Raw genomic sequence first — 24,518 nt, forward strand, 5'->3', positions numbered from 1 at the left:
CTATCCCTGGCCATGTGCTTCGGAATGATGCTTTGATCATGACAAGTATTTGGATTGCTTGGAAGATGTCTATCCCTGGCCATGTGCTTCAAGCCTTTGCTTCTATCTTCCATCTGCTTCTCCATTACTCAAGGTGATTGATAGTTAAAACAAACTTATATTGCGGGTGCATGCTATGGAAGTGGACCTCAATGAAATAACGTTGGGGCAGGTAAGCTTCAGCAAAGTAGGTTAGCAGCTTTAAATAATATTTTCCAGTATATCAGAACTCTGATTGCCTTTAAAAATGTTTTCCTTGAGCTTACTTTCTTGTTTTCTAACCATCACAGACTGTCATGTTTTTCAGGAACAACTTAATCAAAGTAACCAGTCATTTATTTTATGTTTAAAAGTAATTTGTCATGCATTTTCTCTATTACTTTCCTACTTTGCTAGTTTCACAGCCAGTTGATGTATATCTGACTATGAAAAAGTTGTTGTATGTGAATATCCTATTTGACCAAATGTTTGTTTTAAAGCCAAATCCTATTAGAGTTTCTCTGTTCATAGTTATGCTTTCAATTAAATAAGAGTGGTAAAAATACCATGTCAGTGCGCTATAATGCTTTTTGTTGTTGCCATGTAAGTATTTTTCTATCACAGCAAGTTGCTGATGATTCAACATCATATGGATGCTGCATTTTGGTCGAAGAACTTCTACAAAAACCTTCAATTTTCATTGCTTATAGGGGACAAATAATGCTCATCACCACTACGCCATCATGTTTTCACTACATCACGTTGTTACTACATCTTATCAAGGCTTCCATTTTTTTAATTTGCATTTTGGGATACTAAAAAGGTAACAAACTAGCCTAACTTCCTCATCCATCATACTTCTTGTTCCTTTTTGATGTCCAATTGTTTAATTTAACTATATAAATGCATTTAAGCTTCTCAAATGACCACAATCTAAAATTTAACTTAGTGGTCGTAGCTTAGATTATTGAACCTTGTAAGTATTGAAGTTAAAAATTGTTCAGAAGTATCTTTGTTTTTATATGCTAATGAAAATTTTTGTAATGTATGCATAGGAAAAAAACTTTTTTAGTAAATTAGTGGGGGGTTTTGCTTATATAGTAATTGGGCACCTCACAATTTTTAGTTTTTGTCGTTGTTGTAGTATCTTTGTTGAAGAAAGGTTAGAATAGCTTACGAAGGCTTAGAAATGCTAAATCTGATATCTACAAAAGATTCATCTTAAGAAGAAAGGGTGCTTGATATCACTTATAACTCACTAGAGGAAAACTACACTACCGAACAAAGGAAATGAGTGATTCTGATTCAACACCAGATGCTACTCCTAAGGAAGTCTATAAATCACTGGAGGAGTATGGTGCTAAGGAAGGAGAAAAAGGCAAAGAAGGGATTCTGATTAAGCTACTCTTAAGGAAGTTTATAACTCACCTGATGAAGAGTGTACTTCTAAGAAAGTATCATTCAGCAAGGATCATGACTAACACCAACAAATTTCTATCTAAGATACTGCAACTTTAGCAGCTGACCAAGGATTGACAGACCTTATTGAAAGAGAAAATGTAGTCATTAGCCAAAATAATTTTGATGACTATATTAATAAAATTAATGCAAACAAGCGACAGAAGTTGGATGCAACCGATACTATTTTGCCACTTTTCCAGTATCATGCTTATGAGAGCTCTGATTCCTCTAGCAAGTAAGCTTTTTTTAAAACTATTTGTTTGCATTACCAAGTCAATCAGTCATTAGCAAAGTATAGCGTCAATTAATTAGTGAAGACTATCATCATATACTTGCCATCAAACAAAGCATAGTATAACTTGTGATAATTATTAGTTCAAGAAATATGCTTAATTTTCTTAGACCATACAAATGTAGTGTCAATTAATTATTATCTTGTGGGTACAGATGTGGAATAGTTAGGCTATTATTTGGATTTTTTAGAACCTCTACATGTTTGAATTCATCTTTTCCCTGGGTCTTTGGAAGATTTACATATTTATCCTTTCAAACTTTGGAAAATGAATTTCCATTGCAGAAATGATATTTGATTTTTCATATATTTTTATGAAAGTATTAATTTTACAATTTTTTGGGGTCATGTGACTATTTTCAATTTCTTTATGTTATTCTGTAAATATTTCCTCTGAGTTAATTAGAATTTATAGCAAATAGCATGATCCACTATGATGCTTCCTATACGCTCTGCCTTAAACATTTTGTTCTTATTATCAAGATACCTAAATTCAACCACACAAACATGCTCTAGTCCCAACATATTGCACTTTTTAGTTATTTTGTTATGCATGCACTATCTTTTATAATCGTTTTAAAGCACCATGTCGTTCTGTTACTTGAAAACTATATGTGGGCACTTGGTTTCACTTATGAACCAAATAGCTAGAGATGCAGAATGATCCAAACAAAGGCAATATGTTTGATTACATTAATTGATGATATTTACGATGTCTATGGAACCTTGGATGAACTCCAGCTCTTCACTAACGCCTTCGACAGGTGACAGGCATTCACAATCATCATCAAGTCATGTTTATCTCAACTATCTAAGCTCGAGCGAGTTTTGTTGCAGATGGGACATAACTGCCATCGACAAGCTTCAAGAATACATAAAATTATGGGACTTAACTGACGTGGAGACTAACAACGAACAGGTCCTTAATGATGAACTTTATATTTGGTTGAGACAAAGGACTACTAGCCAAATATTGTCTCGAAGTGTATGTTTAATTTCTCCTAATTTATGTAAACTGCTGCCTTTCTCCTTGTGTTTTGTCAAATTGTCAAATGCAGAGTTACTAGAGGAATTCATGAATGTTGTGAAATATAGATATGTGAAAAAAGTACTTCTAATTCAGGTCAATGACTAGATCAACTCTTTGTGGTTACAGATTTGCTTTGTGTTAGACTTTGATCTCAAATGCAGAGTTACTTATGCTATTTTGATCTCAAATTTGTTTAGTGTTATATTTTCAGTTTGAAGACTTTGCCAGCTATAATGCATGAACTCCTTGCCAAATATCACAAAACACATCTAGTCTTCAATGATGATATACAAGTAATTGATTTTAGCTCTATTGTTTTAGACTTCAGTATCTTCCTTTATAGTTCTTTGAAATTGTATAACTTGATTCACTCACATTATACTATCTCCACATGTTTATGAACAATTCAATATGCTTATTCTCTATTGTGCTTGCTGTAGGACCGTTAGATTCGATAGAGGGGGGTGAATATCGATTCGAAAAACAAGAGTATAAACGCAGCGGAAAAGTAAAATAGACACAATGGTTTTACTTCGTTCGGAGCCTGTGACGACTCCTACTCGAAGGCCCGTGGTCCTTGACCACTTTCGTTGGACAATCACTAGCAATTCGAAATGATGATTACAAAAGAACCGTACAGGGAATGCTAATGAAAACTAAAAACAAATACCGACAAAAAGGGAAAAGAACGGAGCGTAGTGTCGGAGCTTTGTTGGCGTCGCACTGAATGTCGAGCAGCAAGACCAGCAGCAGAAGAGTTCTCAGCTTGATTGATTGATCTGAAGCTCCTGTCTGGGGCTTCTTTTATATGCTGTTCCGGATGCCTTAACTGCTCAAACCAAGATGCTCCACGTGGCGACGACTTGGCTGGATAGAATTCGCCTTCCGGGCGCCCGGACCTCCGGGCGCCCGGACCACCTTGTTCCAGAAAAACTCCTTTTTCCTGCAAAACAAAGTTAGTCCGAGGCAAATATACATCCTGTAAAACAAATTGTTAGCACAGTTAAAGTTCAACAGATGGATAAAAAGAGTATGACTTAGATTCCGTCTTTCCGAGACCGGAATCTAGTCACGATCTCGACTTAGACATCCGAAATGGATCTAAGCCGGATCGACGCCTAATGTCCCCTTCCCGGGAACGCGTCCTCACAGTCACTCCCCTCCAGTGACTTACCTCACTTACCTGCCAGACGTCCGGTCAGCCCGTCGACCCGTCTGGACTTCTCGCCAGCTATCCGGTCAGCCCGTCGACCTAGCTGGACTTCTCGCCAAGCGTCCGGTCAGCCCGTCGACCCGCTTGGACTCCTCGCCAGCTATCCGGTCAGCCCGTCGACCTAGCTAGACTTCGTGCCAGACATCCGGTCAGCCCGTCGACCTGTCTGGACTTCTCCTGCACACTCGATCAAAGTGTCAGACAACAACAAGACTAACTTAACCTATTTGTCATTCATCAAAACCTGGGTTAAATTGTTAGTGCTAATCGCACCAACAATCTCCCCCTTTTTGATGGAATGACAACCTGGTTAAGTTAGTGAAAACATATGCAAGAAACAACATGCTTTTATGTGGTTTAAAAGTTAGTTTGTGTTTTCAAATTGGTTTAGCTAACTTAACCACCTAACCCTCCTCCCCCTTTGGCATTCATCAAAAATAAGCAAAGGTAAACAATCATAGTGAAGAGTTACTGTAAAAGGTAATCAAATTTTGAAATATATCTAAGTTTGGTTCAAAAATTAAGAGATAAAAGTACAATTTTTAACACCAAGTTAACAAAATAGTCAAGTTGACTTGGGGGAGACAAGTTGAATTTTGAAAAGTATAAATTTAAAGTTAATCAAGTTTAACTTTTCAAGTGTGTAAAAATTTTCAAATCAGGTTTTTCAAATTTACTTTTCATGTTTAAGTAACATTTACTTTTCAACAAGGTAAATTTTCAACTTCGATTTTTAAAAACAAAGCAAAAATTTAAACAAGTAAGAATAATTTTTCAAAAAGTAAAATTTTTGCCAAAATAAATTTTTAAGGCTAATTTGATAAAAGCTAAGTTTGGAAAGTTGAATTTTCAAGCATATGTTACAAAACTGAATAAGTTTAAATTTGCAATATTCAACTTTTAAAATCAGGTTTAAAAATTAGGTGGGATTAAACTTAGTTAAATTTAACTTTTTGAAAACTGATGTTTTAAAAATAAGTTAGTTTTAAAATAGATGTAAAAAAGCATTTTTCAAACACACAAAATTTTAATTAATTTCTCCCCCTGAACTTGATACTTAAAAGTTTGAAAATATTTGCTAAAAATATTCAAAGTAAATTTTTTTTAAATGAGGTAGAATTTTCTAGAGAGATTTTAAAGAGAAGATTAAAAAATAACGCTTAAGGAGATAATTAATAAACCTCCCCCTGAATTTGATATTCCTTTATTAATCCTCCTTATTTATTAATTTTTCTAGGGGATTTAAAAGAAATTGAACCTCCCCCTGAATTGGTTACTCTCCTTAATTTAATATCTCCCCTTTAATACTAAGGTTTGGTTGTGTTAAATTTCAAAGCCCTAACACATTTGTCTAATTTAGTAACACATATATTATTATCTCTGTATCCTTGGTATAACTGTTTATTTGAATTTGATTAATCAATTATTAATTAATTTTAGATTCAGGTGCTTAACTTTAGTTTAAGGTTAAATAAGATAAGATTTTATTAATTCAATAACAGTTAAGCATTATCAATAATTTATTGATTAGTTTTTACTTGATTTAATAATTTAATACTTAGTGAAATAATTTAAATTTCATATTACTTGATTTAGTTGGTCAATGAAAGTGTTAGTTATAATTATTATTATTATTAAAAAAAATTTAAAGGGATTTCTAAAACAGCATTTAAAAGGAATTTAAAATGATTTTTATAATATGTTTTATGTCAATTAACATATGTTTGATTCAGTTTTGATTTTAGATTTAAATTAATATTAGTGGTTAATTTAAATTTAAGTTTAATTTTAAGTTTAAGTTAAAAATTTTAATTTTAATTGTAATTTCAATATTAAGTTTTAATTTAAGATTTAATTTTTAGTTAAGTCAAATTAAAAATTAATTTTAAGGTTAAAATGATGTTTAAGATTAAAAATGAGTTTAAAGTCAAAATAATAATTTTTAAAGTGAAAATAATCTATAGAAATAATTTATTATTACTATTTTTAAGTTAACAAAATTTCATTATAGTGAAAAAAATAAGAAGAATTTTTCAAAATGATACAAAATTTTTAGATAGTTAAAAAAATATTTTTTAAATGATTTTTAAAAGTTTTTTTTTTTAAAATAATTTTTGAAATAATTTTTAAGTTAAAATTATTTTTAAAATATAATTTTTATATTAAAATAATTTTAAGTTAAAATAATTTTTAAGTTAAAATAATTTTTAAGTTAAAATAATTTTTAAAATAACAATAATTTTTAAAATGTTTTAAAAAAAATTTAAAAGAATTTTTTAAAGTTTTTTAAAATGATTTTTAAAAGAGTTTTAAAATAATTTTTAAAATGTTTTAAAAAAAATTTTAAAAGAATTTTTTAAAGTTTTTTAAAATGATTTTTAAAAGAGTTTTTAAAATAATTTTTAAAATGTTTTAAAAGAATTTTTAAAAGAATTTTTAAAGTTTTTTAAAATGATTTTTAAAAGAGTTTTTAAAATAATTTTTAAAATGTTTTAAAAGAATTTTTAAAAGAATTTTAAAAACTTTAAAAAATAATTTTTAAAGAATTTTAAAAATAGTTTTTAAAGAGTTTTAAAAATAGTTTTTAAAGAATTTTTCAAATAATTTTTAAAGAATTTTAAAAATAGTTTTTAAAGAATTTTTCAAATAATTTTTAAAGAATTTTAAAAATAGTTTTTAAAGAATTTTTCAAATAATTTTTAAAGAATTTAAAATAATTTTTTTTTAAAGAGTTTTTTTTTAAATAATTATGTTAAAATAATTTTTAGGTTAAAATAAATTTTTAATTTAAAATAATTTTTAGGTTAAAATAAATTTTTAAATAATAAATTTTTAAGTTAAAAAAAAATTTTAAGTTAAAAAAAATTAAGTTTTAAAATAAATTTTTAAGTTAAAAAAATTAAGTTTAATTTGTAAAATAGTTTTTTTTTTAAAAAAAATTATTTTAATTTAATTTAATTTTAATTAATTTTAATTTACTTTGAAATTCGAAATTTAATTTTAATTAATTTAATTCAATTTGAATTTGAGATTCAAAATTTAATTTTAATTAATTTTAATTTCGTTTGAAAATTAATTAATTTAATCCTTATTCATCTCACCCGATCTAGATTATCAATCAGGGAATCTTATAATTTTGTGAGATGAATTAGATTTAATTACAGAGTTTGGTTTAACTTGTGTTAGATTCAGGTTTAGCTTTGGTCTCAACAAATAGGCATTCTTCGGATAAACTTCTAAGCTTGGTGAGTCACCTGGACATCATTAGAAGTAACCAACCTTTCGAGATTTTCCGAATAGTCCTATCCACGGAGCTTAGTACTAAACCTTGGTCTAACTAGTTAGGATCCATTTAAAGGTAGCTTCGGTCGGTTCCACTTGGCCAAATGCACCAGATTGAAGCCATATCTTTCTAGACATGCGATGCCCAAGCTTCCCCAACGTACTATCATCAAAAAACTTCACCAGTACCATGATTCAAGTTAAACTTGAACCCTCTATAACTAGTCCTAATTACCCTGTCGGGTAGGTTGGTTGGGGTTACCCTTTTCGGGTAGGTTGGTTAGGGTTACCCTGTCGGGTAGGTTAGTTTTGGAGGTGCCAGCTATTTTGGAACCTCCCCCTGAATTATTGGTCATTAATTTAGTTTTTAGTTCTGGGTTTATTATAGTTAGGTTTTGGTTAAAATCTAATGTTTAATTTGTAATTTAGATTCAAGTTTTTAATTTTGAATTAATTAAATTAGTCAAATTATCTTTCTTTAGGGGAATGTATTTAATTTTTAAATTTTCTTTCAATTTCAATTTTATTAGGTTAATTGAATTATTCAGATTATCTTTATTTAATATGTTATTCTTAACATTTAATTTTAATTTTGTAAAATTTAGTTTTGATTTTATCAAAGTGTTTGATTTTATTCTTATATTTTCTTTATTTTTTAAGTTCATATAATTAGTGGAATTTATTAGATTATTCTTATCGTTAAAACTTAATTTTTTATTAATTAAATTATCTTGGGTTTGGATAGGATTTTCTAGATTAATATTTTCTAGATTATTAAATAATTTATTAATTTTATCTAGATCAATATTGACCTTGTCATCTCTATCATTTGAGTTTTCAGATTTGTTTAGGTTTAAGTTTGAATTTTTTAAATTAATTGGATTTGTTTTATCAGATAATATCCTAGGGGTATTTTTGTAATTATTGTCAACTACATTATTTTCACATATATTTTCAGAAATAACCAGATCAATGCTCATATTTTTTAAACTACTATTAGCAGGGGTATTTTGGTAAATATCACTAACCTTGAGCGCAACCCCTAATTCAGTAGGCTTTTCGATTGGATCTAACCCGAGTTCGGATTCGATTTTTACTTGATCCTCGAGCTCCATCGGCTCCTCGTGAAGTTTGATCAATTGGGTCCAAAGCTCATGTGCATCTTTGTACTTTTCTAGTCTGCATAAAACATTGTTAGGTAAAACATTACAAATGATTTTACTTACATTTGTGTTTAGTTCTGAGTTCTGAGAAGGTTTTCTCAATATCAGCCAATAATCAAAGTTTACGCTTCCTAAGAAGCATTCCATTAATCGCTTCCAATAGTTGAAATCTTGATCGTATGGTGGTGGTTCGTGGGGGTTCCGTCCTTCTTGAAGAGTCATTATTCTTACACACAGAGAAACAGAAAAAAAATCCCAAGACTTGGTCTTGGATTAGCAGTGCTGGAAAAAAATAATATTTCACTATTTTCGGAAAAAAAAATAATAAAATATTATTAAAATATTAATAAAATATTTGAAAAAAAATATTATTTCAAAATTTTGAAAATGTAATATTTTTTAAATACTAAACAATGGTGAAAAGATGACGATGTATTTTTCAAAAACTGTTTTGGAGGGAAAAAACGAAAGGCGTAAGGTTTTATTTAAAAGACAAATGATATCTAATTTTTCTTTAAAAAAAGTCCCCCCTTTGCCTGATTGGTGGTTGCACCAAATCAGAGCGGTACCTGCTCTGATACCACTTGTAGGACCGTTAGATTCGATAGAGGGGGGGTGAATATCGATTCGAAAAACAAGAGTATAAACGCAGCGGAAAAGTAAAATAGACACAATGGTTTTACTTCGTTCGGAGCCTGTGACGACTCCTACTCGAAGGCTCGTGGTCCTTGACCACTTTCGTTGGGCAATCACTAGCAATTCGAAATGATGATTACAAAAGAACCGTACAGGGAATGCTAATAAAAACTAAAAACAAATACCGACAAAAAGGGAAAAGAACGGAGCGTAGTGTCGGAGCTTTGTTGGCGTCGCACTGAATGTCGAGCAGCAAGACCAGCAGCAGAAGAGTTCTCAGCTTGATTGATTGATTCTGAAGCTCCTGTCTGGGGCTTATTTTATATGCTGTTCCGGGCGCCTGGATCCCTTCCGGGCGCCTGGAATGTGACGTAACTGCTCAAACCAAGATGCTCCACGTGGCGACGACTTGGCTGGATAGAATTCGCCTTCCGGGTGCCCGGACCTCCGGGCGCCCGGACCACCTTGTTCCAGAAAAACTCCTTTTTCCTGCAAAACAAAGTTAGTCCGAGGCAAATATACATCCTGTAAAACAAATTGTTAGCACAGTTAAAGTTCAACAGATGGATAAAAAGAGTATGACTTAGATTCCGTCTTTCCGAGACCGGAATCTAGTCACGATCTCGACTTAGACATCCGAAATGGATCTAAGCCGGATCGACGCCTAATGTCCCCTTCCCGGGAACGCGTCCTCACAGTCACTCCCCTCCAGTGACTTACCTCACTTACCTGCCAGACGCCCGGTCAGCCCGTCGACCCGTCTGGACTTCTCGCCAGCTATCCGGTCAGCCCGTCGACCTAGCTGGACTTCTCGCCAAGCGTCCGGTCAGCCCGTCGACCTAGCTGGACTTCGTGCCAGACATCCGGTCAGCCCGTCGACCTAGCTGGACTTCGTGCCAGACATCCGGTCAGCCCGTCGACCTGTCTGGACTTCTCCTGCACACTCGATCAAAGTGTCAGACAACAACAAGACTAACTTAACCTATTTGTCATTCATCAAAACCTGGGTTAAATCGTTAGTGCTAACCGCACCAACACTTGCTAGGCGTTTTGGCGCTTTAAAAATAGTTGGTGGAACATTGGCATAACAAAGTTTCTTATTTCTTTGTGTTGGGGAAGTTTTACTCCTAACTTAATTGGTTGATTTGGTCTATTGAATGTATTTGCATTTGGTCTATTAAATGTTTTTGACTTTGATTTTGTTGACTTGTGTATTTGCCTGTGAACATCTTAGTTTCCCATTATGGGAGTATGAATTCCTATTTACTTATGCTTCGTCCTTGTATATATTTTATATTACAAATCTTGTGATGCAAATAATTATATAAGAAATAAATATAGAAAATCATTTCTATTAGGATTTTATTTATTAGTTGGGCTTCTGCTTTTTGAAAAAAATGGCAGAAGATGGTTTTTCCAATTTTATGGTTTGCATTAAAATCTAATATTTGCCATAATTTTGCTATCTACTTAGTGTTAAGTTTACATGTTGCATGTTATATGACTTTAATTATTGCACTGCACGTACATGTTTCAAGAGTATATTAACTCAACTACTCTCAGTTAAATATCTATTTTATTTTTGCTATCAATACTTCTTTGAATCTTGTCCTTATTTTGATTATCAATACAGGCTGGTACCGGTATTTGTAGAACTCATGGCTCTTGAGATGTCAAAGCAGGTTTTCAACTGAGTCTTTTTATTATGCGCATGGACAACATTTTGGATGTTCTGATGATTTTACATACTGGCTCATTTGGTTGTAGATTTTTATGGCTGTTGTAGACAAAAGCTCCGTTGGAAGGAATTTGCAAGAAGATATAGATGGTTGATTGTAAGGTAAGGAATAGAATCTTAGACCTTGCTTATTTAGTTATTCTTATTGCAAGCATAAAACTTTTAGTTGTTTTACTTTGTTGTTCATTGTTTGCATTGTGATACCCGTTCCAGGGCTTAATTGTGAGCTCACACAAGGATTCCCTTCAACACTTTACGGAACCTTGGGTGCATGATCATGAGCTAAATGTCAGCCATGCACTTGGATATTTTCTCTTACTATGTGTGTGACTTTTAAGTTATATCATTATTGATGACGAGAATGCTTTCTCCAACTCGGGTCTACTCTTTTAAAGTGGTTTCTCTAGTGGTCATATATTTTCATTTAAAAGATACTAATACTTTATCTTATTTTTGATGTCTCAAGTTTGTACAAATTTAAGTGTACTTTCTACTTGTAAATTTGCCTACACTAATTTTCGAATAGTCCTTCATTTGTTCTAGTTTAATTTCTTAGGTAATCAAGCCCACTATTTTACTGGATCATCTGGAGTGGGAAAAACTTTCACTGAGGAATACGACTACTTTTAATGAGGTTAGCTTCCAGACCTCTACCAAATCCTTACTAAAATGCATTCAGTTTCTACGTGCAATTTACCTATATTCAGAGAGGATTAGATCCAATCCACAAGTTCCCTTGCATTAATTACAGAAATCCATAATTTTGGCTCTATCTAGCCCTACCTCTCAATCAGAATGCAATGCAGAAGAGGCATATTCATGGCGTAAGGTAAGCTTCCTCCATCTTTTTACAGCAACAGTTGCATAATTCATATTCATGATTTACTCTGATAGTTAACTTCTGTTACTGAAGAATTTGACTTTCATTCACAGGGTCAAGCAATATTTGCTAGTGGGAGTACATTTGATCCAATTGAGTATGATGGAAAAGTTCTTGTGCCACGACAAGTTTAAATTTTGTTCTCAACATAAACAACCTATATCAATAAGAAATTTTTTATTTGTTATTGTTAGAATATTGTAAATATAATAACTAGGGGTATTATTATAATTATGTTGTATCCTTCTCTATATAAGTCAATAACTCCGTGGTCTCTAATACACGGTTTTCTCTTAACATGGTATCAGATCCAAACCTTAATTTTTTCGCCGCCGCCACCAATTCCTGCTGCTATTAGTCACGCTTGGACGGGGACAAATCTCTCCCGATCTCTCTTCTCCCTCTCGCGTCACTCGCAAGCACAAGCCCCGCCTCCTTTCCTTGCGCGGCAGCAGAGGCATCTCCTTCTCGATCGCGAGCATAGGTCGCCGCTGCACTTCCTTCTTGCTGGAATATCCTTGCGTCGCTGCAGCCAACCCTAAATTTTCCAGCGCTGTCATAGCAAACCTTAAATTTTCTAGAGCCATCACAGCAAACCCTAAATTTTCCAGCGCCGTCACAGCAAACCCTAAATTTTCTAGCGTAAACCCTAAATTTTCCAGCGCCGCAACAAACCCTTAATTCTCTCCGTGCCTATCTCCAAGGTGTTGCGATGTCGCCGAAGATTCGGGCTGCTGCCCTCTTTCACTGAACTGATCAATGGCTACCTCCAGCACTCCAAAGCCGGATATTTCGATCTTTACCAACCACATCACCGCACCACTCTCCTCCGAGCAGTTGGATGGTAAGAACTACTCCTCTTGGGCTTCTCACATTGAGCTTTGGCTTGTTTGATGGAGTCAAAGAAAGAGCGCAACAAGCTAACGATATGGATCATGGTCAACCCACTCTAGATATTAATGATGATCCATTATGCATCAATAGAGACCCAATTACAAGGGCTAAGGCTAGAAAGATGAAGGAAGCACTTCATGTACTAATTGAAGATGTGAAGGTCAAAGCTACCATTGAAGAAGGTTTGACTAAGAACAACTCATTCGACATAGTCAACTTAATTCAAGTCTTAGATGAGCTTAATTAGCACTTAAGTCTCATGTCTATGTAGTAGGGATATGTAGGCTCAATTTAAACTCAATTTCTACTTTTATTGGGTTGTAATAAAGCCATAAGCTTATAATGGCTAAGTAGTCTGCATAGGCCTTTACTAAATGGGCTTTCTTTTGGTCTTTTAGGGTTTTTTGGTCACCTTATAGCTATAAATAAAGGGGGTGACGCCCACACATGTATCTTTGACATATTTTTCAATCTAAAGCACGGTGAGGCTCTCGCTTGTTGGTTCTTCATTGAACTTGAACTTATCAAGGCATCTCCTTGTGGCGTTCAAAGACTTATCAACCTCAATCCCAAGGTTGTGGCGTCTTCCATCTCCTATACCAAGGTTCGTGCTTTTCTAAGCATTGGATCGAGGTTTCTTTCATCCATCTTATCGTCTTAGACCTTCCTTCTTTCTGTTTTCAATTCGTTGTGGGTTCTTGAGATATCTTTCTCATTGGGTTTGTAACGCCCACCCTTCTTACCCAACCAAAGGCGGCGCTACGTTCTTAAACTACTTACGTACATGCTTTAGTTATAACAGCGGAAGAATAAAAACTTTAAAGAATTTAATTTATTAAGCATAATATCACATATTCTGATTTGTTCAAATGTGCATATATTGAACTTATAACTAAAAATATTAATTTGTCCGAATCGTTCTTGCCGAGCCACCACCACACACATCACTATCTGCTCCTCCTGCTGCTCCGTTGTACATCCAGCTTTCTCTTTTATCTGCGGTACAAGGAAAGTAAGCTATGAGCACTCATGGCTCAGTAAGTTCCTTTCCTACTCACTAAAACCGAGAATCATCGTATATCAAGAATGGATCAACATATCATCGTCTCAACATTCAAACATATCATGCATATTTCTTATTCACATATCATTTCATAGAAGCATGAATATCATATCATAAAACAAATAAATCACAAGCATGAGACATACAAGGGCATCATATTCATATCATAATATCACATGACATTATATCATATCATCATATAATTCAAGCACATATGAATGTAGGCAATGCATCGTGAATTTGAAAACTTATACTTAATAGTACTTGAAATTAATATCATCATCATTTGGGATCCCGGTTTGTACCACATACATAATGCGTAGGTCCAAGGTAGCAAGTCTTGAGCCCTACCATGCATACATACTAGGCCCGAGTCTTACTCCATCGACCTAGGGCACTCAAAGGCCCATTACTGACGAGGCCCGAGTCTTACTCCATCGACCCCGGGGCGTTCACGGAGCCCACCCTTGGTACAAACCATAAAAATAACTTATCATGCATAACTATCATATCATGTCCTTAACAATCTTTCATGCATTTATTCTTTTCATTTCTTTTCATTATGTATAGCATTTTCTATGCTATCACATATCATAACATAACTTCATTTCTTTTCATTATGTATAGCATTTTCTATGCTATCACATATCATAACATAACTTCATTTCTTTTCATTATGTATAGCATTTTCTATGCTATAACACATCATGACATATTTCATAATATAACTTCATTATGCATATCATTTCGTAACTAAAGCAATCATGCATTCCAACTTATTATCATATCATTTTCATACAGCATGGCATAGACATATTTAATTTTTGTTCTAGGGTTTCTAGGGCATCTATCCCTTCATGGCCGAACCCATAATGATTCATTTAGGTCATACAAACATGTATCACATTCACACATTATCAAGTTTTCATAAGAAGTACTTTTAACCCCTTAGGTTTCATTTCCAAGGCCTCTAGGTCCTTTAAACCTTACTTGGCCGAAATTCATAGAATATAAACTTCCTTTAAGTGGCCTAAAGCATGGGAAACCTAAGTAAATTTCATAGCAAGATTTACTAAGAACATCATACACAAGGTTGGATCATAAACAAGCTAGGACTCTTGTGATCTTACATGTCATAAATCATGTAACTAATTTTCTACATTCCAATTAAACATGAGAGCATTAATCATCTTTCATAACATAATATCACAGAGGTCATTGAGCATATTAGAATTTTGTTTAAGCTTCTCTAAACTATCACCTTACCATGGCCGAAATATTAAGAGTAAGGTTCATGAGTTTCTTTCAACATACAAGTATACAACTCTTAAGAACTTTATATCATGTCATATAAGCATAGTTATTTTAAATTCAAGGTCCTCCTAACCCTAAATTCTTTCTTGGCCGAAACATGAGAGTGGGGTTCTTTTGGTTCCAATCAACTTCCAAGCAAGAAAACCATAGGAAGGTCCTTAGCATTTCATAGAGGGAAACTTGCACTAGTTTGGTTAGACAATAATTTTCCTAACCTATTTACAATATTTTTGATTGAAATTCTAGGGTTACATACACCTCTGATCATGCATCATATATGTATACAAACATAGGGGAAAACTTTCTTTCAAGGCATAGAAAAAGAATCCGAAAATCACATGAAAGCCTTGTACCGCAGGTGAGGGGAAGCTTACCTTCTTTGCTTAAGTTTCCTAGAGTTGAGAACTTGCTTGTGGACCTTTCTTCCTTGCTTGCTTTGCTCGGCACCAATGGAGGAAGAAGTGGCTAGGTCTTTTGGTGGAGAGGAGGAGGAAGAAGAGGAGGCTTCTTCCTCTTGTGTTGCTCAGCAACAAAAAGAAAGAAAGAAGGGGGAGAGTTGTTGCACTCGGCAACAAGAGGAAAGAGGGAGGAAGAGTGCTCGGCACAAATGGAGGAGAGGAGGAGAGTGAGTTGAGGATGAAGCCCCCCCCCCTCCATGCCTATTTATACTAAAGTGAGGGGAGGAAAACTTGACTTGATTCATCCTCCTCATTTACTTCTCCTCTTAATGAGAAAGAATATGCTAGAGAAATGCTTCTTGAGTTTCTCTCTTTTCTTTCACTTAATTTCTCTCCTTTCTTTCCTTTAATTATAATTCCCATCTCTCCTTTTACAATATTCACTCCTATCACACTTGGTTAACACATGCATGCATCCACAAGAGAACCAAGGATCAAATCCTTCTCCTAACATATTTTTGTACAAAATAATTCATGTATATGCATTATGCATAAATATTTCATACATGCATATATAATATCTCATATCTCTTTTGTTTACATTAATTCCTTGCATTATAAATCATGTATAGAACTTTATATTCTCAACTTTATTTTCTTTCATAAAGTTTTTAATCATCTAAATCCTTCCCATCGTAACATTCAACGTAGACTATCTACACATTCTTTTCATTACATTCGTACTCTCATTGCCCTTACTTTATCTAGGCTTTCTAGGGGTGTTACAGGGTTCACATCATTGTTGGACAGGGTTATGAGACACATCTCTCTCAAACCGAAGAGGATGTTCAAGTCGTCGATCATCCTCTGTGGAAAAAGGTTGATGCCCAGTTGTGTTGCATTATCCGAGTCACCATCCATCCATCTCTTAAGGATGTCTTCCGCACTCACAAAACCTGTAAAGATGTTTGGACACAGGCTTAACAACTCTTTACAAACACCTCTCGGCGACTCTATCAAGTTTGTGAAGATCTCATGACCATCCTCAGTGCTCATCAAATTAAGGATTCAATGTCAACGTATCTGGGATTGGTCTCTAGCCTTCTTTGTGACTTCAATGAACTACTTCCACCTGCGGCCACTCCTGTTGCAGAGCTTTAAAATTGAAAGAAGTTTTTTATGTCTCTGGCTTTATATGGTCTGCCCTCAGATTATTCTCATGTTCGTGATCAGATCCTGGGCAGCCCCACAGAAGCTACCATAGACAGTACATGGGCGACTCTCCTCCGTGTCCCTGCCAAAGTCTTGACGTTACCTTCTTTCGTTCCTAGTGACTCATCAGCTTTGGTCTCTCGAAACAACAACAGACCTCCGCCTTGAAAGGGTGGCAAAGGACCTCCTTGGTGTGATCACTGCCATCGACCAGGACACACGATTGATAAGTGTTGGAGTCTACATGGTCGACCTCCTCGCGCTGCTCAATTCGTTCAGAGTTCTGTTGCTTCTTCGGCTTCTGATGCGCTGCCGCCACCGGATCCGACCCAAAAACCTTCCTATAATGACTTTCTGAAATGGTTTGAGGATCGTCAGGTTTCTGATTCCACTGTTGCTGTTGCACACGCTGGTAATTCCTTTGCTGGCATATCTCACTCTTCAGGTCCTTGGGTTCTTGATTCTGGGGCCACTGATCATATCACTGGTAATAAATCTCTATTTTCTTCTCTCACTACTTCTGGTTATTTACCAATTATCACCATGGCCAATGGTTCCCAAACCGAGTTCAAGGGTATTGGTATTGTTTATCCTTCTCCGTCTCTTTCCTTTCATAATGTTCTTTATGTTCCCGGAGCTCCCTTTAATCTATTGTCAATAAGTCAACTTACTCGGTCTCTTGATTGTGTTATTTCTTTTGCTAAAATGTTTGTTTCCTTACAGGACCGGAATACGGGGAGGATGATTGGCTTCGGATGTGAGTCTCATGGACTTTATCGGCTTCAACAACCCTCTCTTGTTGGCTCGGCGGTGACATCTCCACTTCTTATTCATGCTCAGTTGAGACATCCAGGTCTTGATAAGTTGAAACAATTACATCCTAGTCTTTCTCACTTAGAGTCTTTATCTTGTGAGTCGTGTCAGTTAGGTAAGCATGTTCTTAGTTCTTTTTCTCCTCGCACTATGAGTCGGGTTGCGCCCCCCTTTGCTTTGGTACATTCTGATGTTTGGGGTCCGAGTCGTGTTTCTTCTACATTGGGATCACGATATTTTGTTACTTTTATAGACGATTTTTCCCGTTGTACATGGTTATATCTGATGAAGGAACGTTCAAAATTATTTTCTATTTTTCAATCTTTTTTTCATGAAATCAAAACTCAGTTTGGTATTTCTCTTCGAACTTTGCAAAGTGATAATGCACGCGATTATCTTTCTACTCAGTTTCATTCCTTCTTGGCATTTTATGGTATACTGCATCGCACGTCTTGCCCTCATACCCCTCAACAGAATGAGGTTACAAAACACAAGAATCGTCATCTCCTTGAAACTACTCGGACTCTTCTTCTCCATTCTCATGTTCCACATCAGTTTTGGGGTGATGTCGTACTTACTGCGTGCTATCTCATCAATCGTATGTCTTCTTCCACTCTCCAGGGTAAAATACCTCATCATATCCTCTACCCACATAATCCTCTTCATCCTTTACCACCTCGGGTCTTTGGTTCTACATGTTTTGCTCATGATCTTGATCCTAGCATTGATAAACTCTCTCCTCGGTCTCATAAGTGTGTTTTCCTTGGGTACCCAAGGTCTCAGAAAGGGTACAAGTGGTATTCCCCTACTCTTCGTCGGTACTTCATCTCTACTGATGTCACATTCTTTGATTCGGTTTCATTTTTTGGGCCTCCCGCTTCCCAGTTTGAGGTTTCTCCCTCTCCACCTACACCAGTGACTATCTTTTGTCCTCCGGAGGTGCCTCTATCATCCCCAGCCTCGTCTCCTCCTTTACAGGTTTATCAGCGTCGTCCTCATCCTGCATTTCCGTCGACCGACCATGAGACTACCGTGGACACATCTTTGGAGCCAAGTCCTTCGCCGTTTCCTCCGGTCCCAGCTCCTGACTCTGATATTCCTATTGCATTTCGAAAGGGTATGTGTTCCACTCGTAATCCTTCTCCTCACTATGTTTCTTTGAGTTATCATCGTCTTTCTCCTTCCTATTATTCTTGTCTTTCATCCTTGTCGTGTGTTTCTCTTCCTAAGACTGCAATTGGTGCCTTTGCCCATCCAGGATGGAAACAAGCTATGCTCGATGAAATTTGTGCTTTACAGAGTAGTGGGACTTGGGACCTCGTTCCTTTACCACCTGGGAAGTCAGTTGTTGGTTGTCGATGAGTGTATGAAGGTTGGTCCAGACGGGATGGTTGACAGACTTAAGGCACGTCTCATCGCTAAAGGCTATACTCAGATCTTCGGATTGGATTATGGGGATACTTTTTCTTCTATTGCCAAGTTGTCTTCTGTATACCTATTTCTGTCAATTGCTGCGATTCACCATTGGTCTCTTTATCAGTTGGACATCAAAAATGCATTCTTACATGCTGATCTACTCGAGAAAGTCTACATGGAGCAACCTTCGTGTTTTGTTGCTCAGGGGGAGTCTTCCGGTCTTGTATGTTGCCTGCAGAAATCTTTATATGGCCTCAAGCAATCACCCAAAGCATGGCTCGGTAGATTTAGTACTGTAATTCAACAGTTTGGCATGACTAGGAGCGAGGCTGACCATTCTATCTTTTATCGCCACTCATCTACAGGTTGCATCTACGTAGTGGTTTATGTTGATGATATTGTCATCACAGGTAGTGATCATCTTGGGATTTCACAAGTGAAACAACATCTTTTTAAACATTTCTAGACAAAAAATCTCGGTAAACTCAAATATTTATTGGGATAGAAGTAGCACAGTCTAAACAAGGGATCATCATATCCCAAAGAAAGTATGCAATGGATATTTTGGAAGAAACGGGAATGTTAAATTCAAAGACAGTCGACAGCCCTATGATCCTAATGTCAAGCTCCTGCCAAATCAGGGGGAGCCTCTTCCAGATCTTGAATGGTACAGGCGATTAGTAGGGAAATTAAGCTACCGTACTATTACTCGTCCGGATATCTCATTTGCGGTAAGTGTAGTAAGTCAGTTTCTCAACTCTTCATGCAAAGAACATCAGAATGCTATGACTCGCATTATTCGATATATCAGAGGTGCACCTGAAAAGGGTCTTTTATATGCAGACAAATGGCATACTCAAGCTATAGGGTACTCTGATGCAGATTGGGTAGGATCTCCCACTGATAGAAGATCCACTTCTGGGTTTTGTATATTTGTTGGAGGTAACCTTGTTTCTTGGAAAAGCAAAAAGCAGAATGTTGTGGCAAGATCCAGTGTAGAGACAGAGTATCGGGCTATGGCTATTACTAGTCAAGAGCTTATATGGCTAAAATGATTGCTTCAGGAACTCAGGTTTGGGGAGGTTACACAAATGTCACTTATATGTGACAACTAAGCTGCCATGCATATTACCTCGAACCCAGTTTTTTATGAGAGGATAAAGCATATTGAAGTTGATTGTCACTTTGTTAGAGAGAAAGTTATATTAGGAGAAATATCTACTAGTTTTGTCAACTCACATGATCAACAAGTAGATATATTCACTAAGTCACTGAGAGGTTCTTGAATTGACTACATATGTAACTAGCTGGGTGCATATGATCTATATTCTCCAGCTTGAGGGGGAGTGCTAGAATATTGTAAATATAATAACTAAGGGTATTATTATAATTATGTTGTATATCCTTCTCTATATAAGTCAATAACTCTGTGGTATCTAAAACATAGTTTTCTCTTAATAGTTACAAACTAAACTTTGGTGTTTCATATTCGTCCAGTCAAATAATGCCTACATCTTCCTAGGTTTGGCCTTGGTGATCTTCGGAGCAACCCGTGTGCACAACGACATGCTGCTTGCAGCCTATAAGTTCACAAGTTAATTCACTGTTTCTATTTTTGTATATTCATTATTTCAAAGTTGTTCCATATAACATAAACCCATTGGGAACATGTTTAATCAACTTCGAATTTTTCTTTTCCATATATTCCACAAAACTATGGAAAGTAGTGTAATTGTGGTAACTTTTATTGGACAGTGGATGCTTTAGCTCAACAGGTGATGCAGGAGAACTTGGACAAAGGAATGATCTACCCACCATTCTCAAACATTAGGAAGATAGCTGCTTATATTGCTGCAAATGTTGCAGCAAAAGCATATAAACTCGGTGAGTTTCTTCATCATCTCTTTATTCTGAATGCATAATAAGTCTACGTTAAACTATGTTATACCTAGATCCCAAGGCCTTGGTGAAGTACGCAGAGAGCCTCATGTATACAACCCTGTTTTCCACCAGTAAAGATGATTGGACAAGAACCAACACTTCATGCATATTAGCAGTCTATATAATAAGTAGGTGTTTTATCAATACTTTTTCTAATTATTTGACCCATCCACATTACAATGTTTACTTGGAGTTAAACTTGTGTTTTTCTTTTTATTTTCTTTTTCTTTATCACATTAGAATGTATTAATGATGGTAAGGCGTTTTGAGTGCTTCCTTCTGTTTGATGACTTCATGTTGGTACTTTTGTGTCAAAGGAGATGTCCTACTTAAGTGGTTGTATATAATATTTTTTATGCTTTTTTATTACCCAAAATTCACCTTTGATTATGTTTTCATTCTTAAGCATCCAACATGGTTCATCCTTTTAAATACACTCAGTGCAATTACTTAATGATGAATTTTATATTGAGTTGAGGGGAAGAAGGGCTACTAGCCAAGTAATATCTAGAACCATTTGTTTTATTTCTCCTAATTCAGGTAAACTTTTGTCATACTGGTTTCTCCTTGTATTTAGGAATATGCAAAGTTACTCGAATTCATAAATGTTGTGAAGTAGAGATATTGGAAAAAAAAGTACCAATTCAGGTTAGTGGCTGGATCAATTCTTTGTGGTTGCATATTTGCTAATTGTTTCCTGTTTATGCTATTTCAATCTCAAATTTGTTCTGTGTTATTTTTTCAGTTCGACGACGTTGCCACCTTAATGCATTTGAACTCCTTGCTAAATATTGTAAAACACATCTTGTCTTCAACGATGATATACAAGTAATTGATTTGAGTTATACTATTTTATCTCCATGCGTGAATATTTACCTGATCTATCACTTTGTGAAGGTCATTTGTTATTAAGGTAAAATTTTCTGCTTGAATATTTTATCGACCATTCCTTTTATGAAGGTTTCATTTATTGTTGATGGTGTTTTTTTAATAAATATTTAATCTCCATCTATTCATGCTAAAGGAAAGGAACAATGGGGCGACCTTCCTGAATTGATCTAAATGTAAGTTGACTTTTGCAGTTGTAAATAGGTCTGCAAATTCATAGCAGTAGTTAGATTATGTTTTGAGCATTCTCCAATTTGTGAATGATGATGTTTGTACTTCAAGATCAATATAATTTCTTCATAAGCATATTGCTAGGCTAGTTCATTTTGCATGGTTTAGTTTATTTATCTTGTCAAACTATTCTATATATGCGGTGTTTCTCGTGGAATAGTGAAGCCATCATTGAACCTGACATGCTACTGATTAGTTGTGATTTTGGTTCAAATATGAGTTGGACTCTAGGTCTTGGGATGTCAAGTTTTTTTTTTATTTATGTTGACCACATAGTAGTAGTAGTAGTAGACACCAAAGCAGTTATGCTACTCAACATTCTTTGTTTGTTGAAACAATAGTGGACAGACACAAATATGATCTTTAGGGCTAAGGTAGTCTTGAATGATACATTGATACCAAACTGGTGGAACTGAACCAAACTGGAGGCCAAACATAGGAAAAAATTTGAAATGAAGGGCCTATATAAGAAAGTGTTCAGGGAGTTGACAATGAGAGTTATGCTACACAACGTGATTGTCCACATAGTAGCAACTAACTCAGCCGAATATAGTTTTTCAGTCTTCATTCTTCCTAATTGTTGGAGTGTTCATCCAACAATCATCCTAGAAATGACTTTATTTTCAGAATCTGACATGTACCTTCTACTTATTCAAAATTTTACTATCAACATCAGGTCGTGTTTATCAAATTATTACTCGCTTTTTTACATTTAATTACCAAAATAAATTAGACATGTTTTTTTTTCTTAGAATAATTTGTTTTTGTCTAGGATATTTTATGCAGTATCACAAGTAAACTGTGATCTCGAGGAGCATTTAAATGTCTTTAATTGGACAAATTGTCAAACAACACAATAGAAACCAACAAACAGGATGAAGATTTCCATCTGTATTCATCTATAAAATTGGACTTTCTAGTTTAGGAAAAAATGTGAAAATTTTCAAGCAACAAAATGTGAGACAAGATATGCTCTTATCTTTTTTGGAAAAAATAACCAAGACCTTACATACTTTAATGCAGTGTTAGATATGAGGACTAGTAACTAAACATTTTATATGTTGGTTGAACACCCCAACATAACTCATAAGGAGTTACAGAAGGCAGTACCAGGTCTTTAATGCTCGGCGAAGGTTATTGGGCCAACATTTACTGTTAAAATTTTATTGTTTGCATCTTGAGCATAGTCTATAAAAATTATTTTTTCAAAAAGAATCATTGGGTCACTTCTATCTCTATGAAATTGCAAAGTCGTGTTCTCAATTATTTTTCAAGCAACAAAAGGTTCTTTATTCTTGAATGGGAAAACATGTCCTTGTTCCCTAGAGCTTTTGGAGTGGGCTAGAATAGAACTTGAGGAATTTACATTTTTATGCATATTTTAAATCCAAATAAAAAATAATTAATAAATTTCATTAGGTAGTTAAAGCTTTATATTATTCTATCTCAATTTGCACTTTGTTGAGATCTTAAAGATTGTTCTTAATGCATGATTTGATGAATTACTTTAGGCCTAATATGTAGGATTTATTAGACAAATATTTGAATAATTATAGAAATGTTTTAATATATTGGTGGAAATTGGGACATGGGTACTAAAAATGTTTCTTCTATCATAACTGTTAGAGGTGACGCCATCTACAGCATAGAATGGTGCTGAAAAATGGTATTGTTTACTAACTTGCAGTGGAAGAAAGTTTGTCACATTTATATTGTTAGTGAGAGCCCTAGAGCTAATCATGTGATGGTTACTTTTTGGACTCTTTGTATCATATTCTTGTACATATATTTCTGATATATAAATAAAGGCATTGTGATTATTATACTTGTGTGTATTTGTGCTATATAAATAAGTATAATAATGTCCTAGGGTAGTAGGTTCATATCTATATCAATCGATTAGTTAAATCGATAGTGAGATGATATAGAGAACACTACACTTAATTATTCCTAGTCAAGTATTAACATAGAAGGACAATGTTAATGCATTGAGACTAGCATGTAGGTCAACATGATGACTTGATATCACAAGTCATGGATATGAGATATCAAGTTGACACATGGGTATACATTGGAGAATGTATACTGAATGACCCGCCATGAGAAAGTATCATGGATCGTTATATGAGTGTCATATACTTTCTCAAGTGACTATTAGTATGACTTTAGTCCTTAGACCTGAAGTCACCATGGTTCCCTACATAAGGAGTTATGTACTTTGGTTTCGTCAAACGTCACCCGTAACTAGGTGGACTATAAAGGCGATTACTGGGTATGTAACAAATTATGCGGAGGGATGTGAGTGATGTAGATGGGATCTATCCCTCCTATATTACAGGAGTGATATCATAGTCTTGATAGAGTGAGATCACTAAGTGCATGGCCATGCCCAAATAAGGCAATATGTGATATTGTGCTTATTTGATTATAGTGAGTCTACTTGGAGTTCAAGACACTTAGATTGATTGGAGGATGACACGGTCTATGCCTCATATAAGATCAATCTAGATATCAAGGATAGAAGGACAATGTCACATATTGTGAGAGTCACAATTATTAGTCATATTGGTGATGTTGGATCTCAACATTCTTGTAACTTGGGTAGCAATGATGTGTTGCTAGATACCTCTCATTG

The 24,518-nt window shown here is 34.9% G+C and overlaps 1 pseudogene; it reads left to right on the plus strand.

The window, feature by feature from the left end:
• The first annotated feature begins 1,308 nt into the window (after window positions 1–1,308).
• On the plus strand, window positions 1,309–21,596 carry LOC122037177 (annotated as a pseudogene).
• The last annotated feature ends 2,922 nt before the right edge of the window (window positions 21,597–24,518 follow it).

The sequence above is a fragment of the Zingiber officinale genome, unplaced genomic scaffold, assembly GCF_018446385.1.
Source record: "Zingiber officinale cultivar Zhangliang unplaced genomic scaffold, Zo_v1.1 ctg242, whole genome shotgun sequence".
NCBI lineage: Eukaryota > Viridiplantae > Streptophyta > Magnoliopsida > Zingiberales > Zingiberaceae > Zingiber > Zingiber officinale.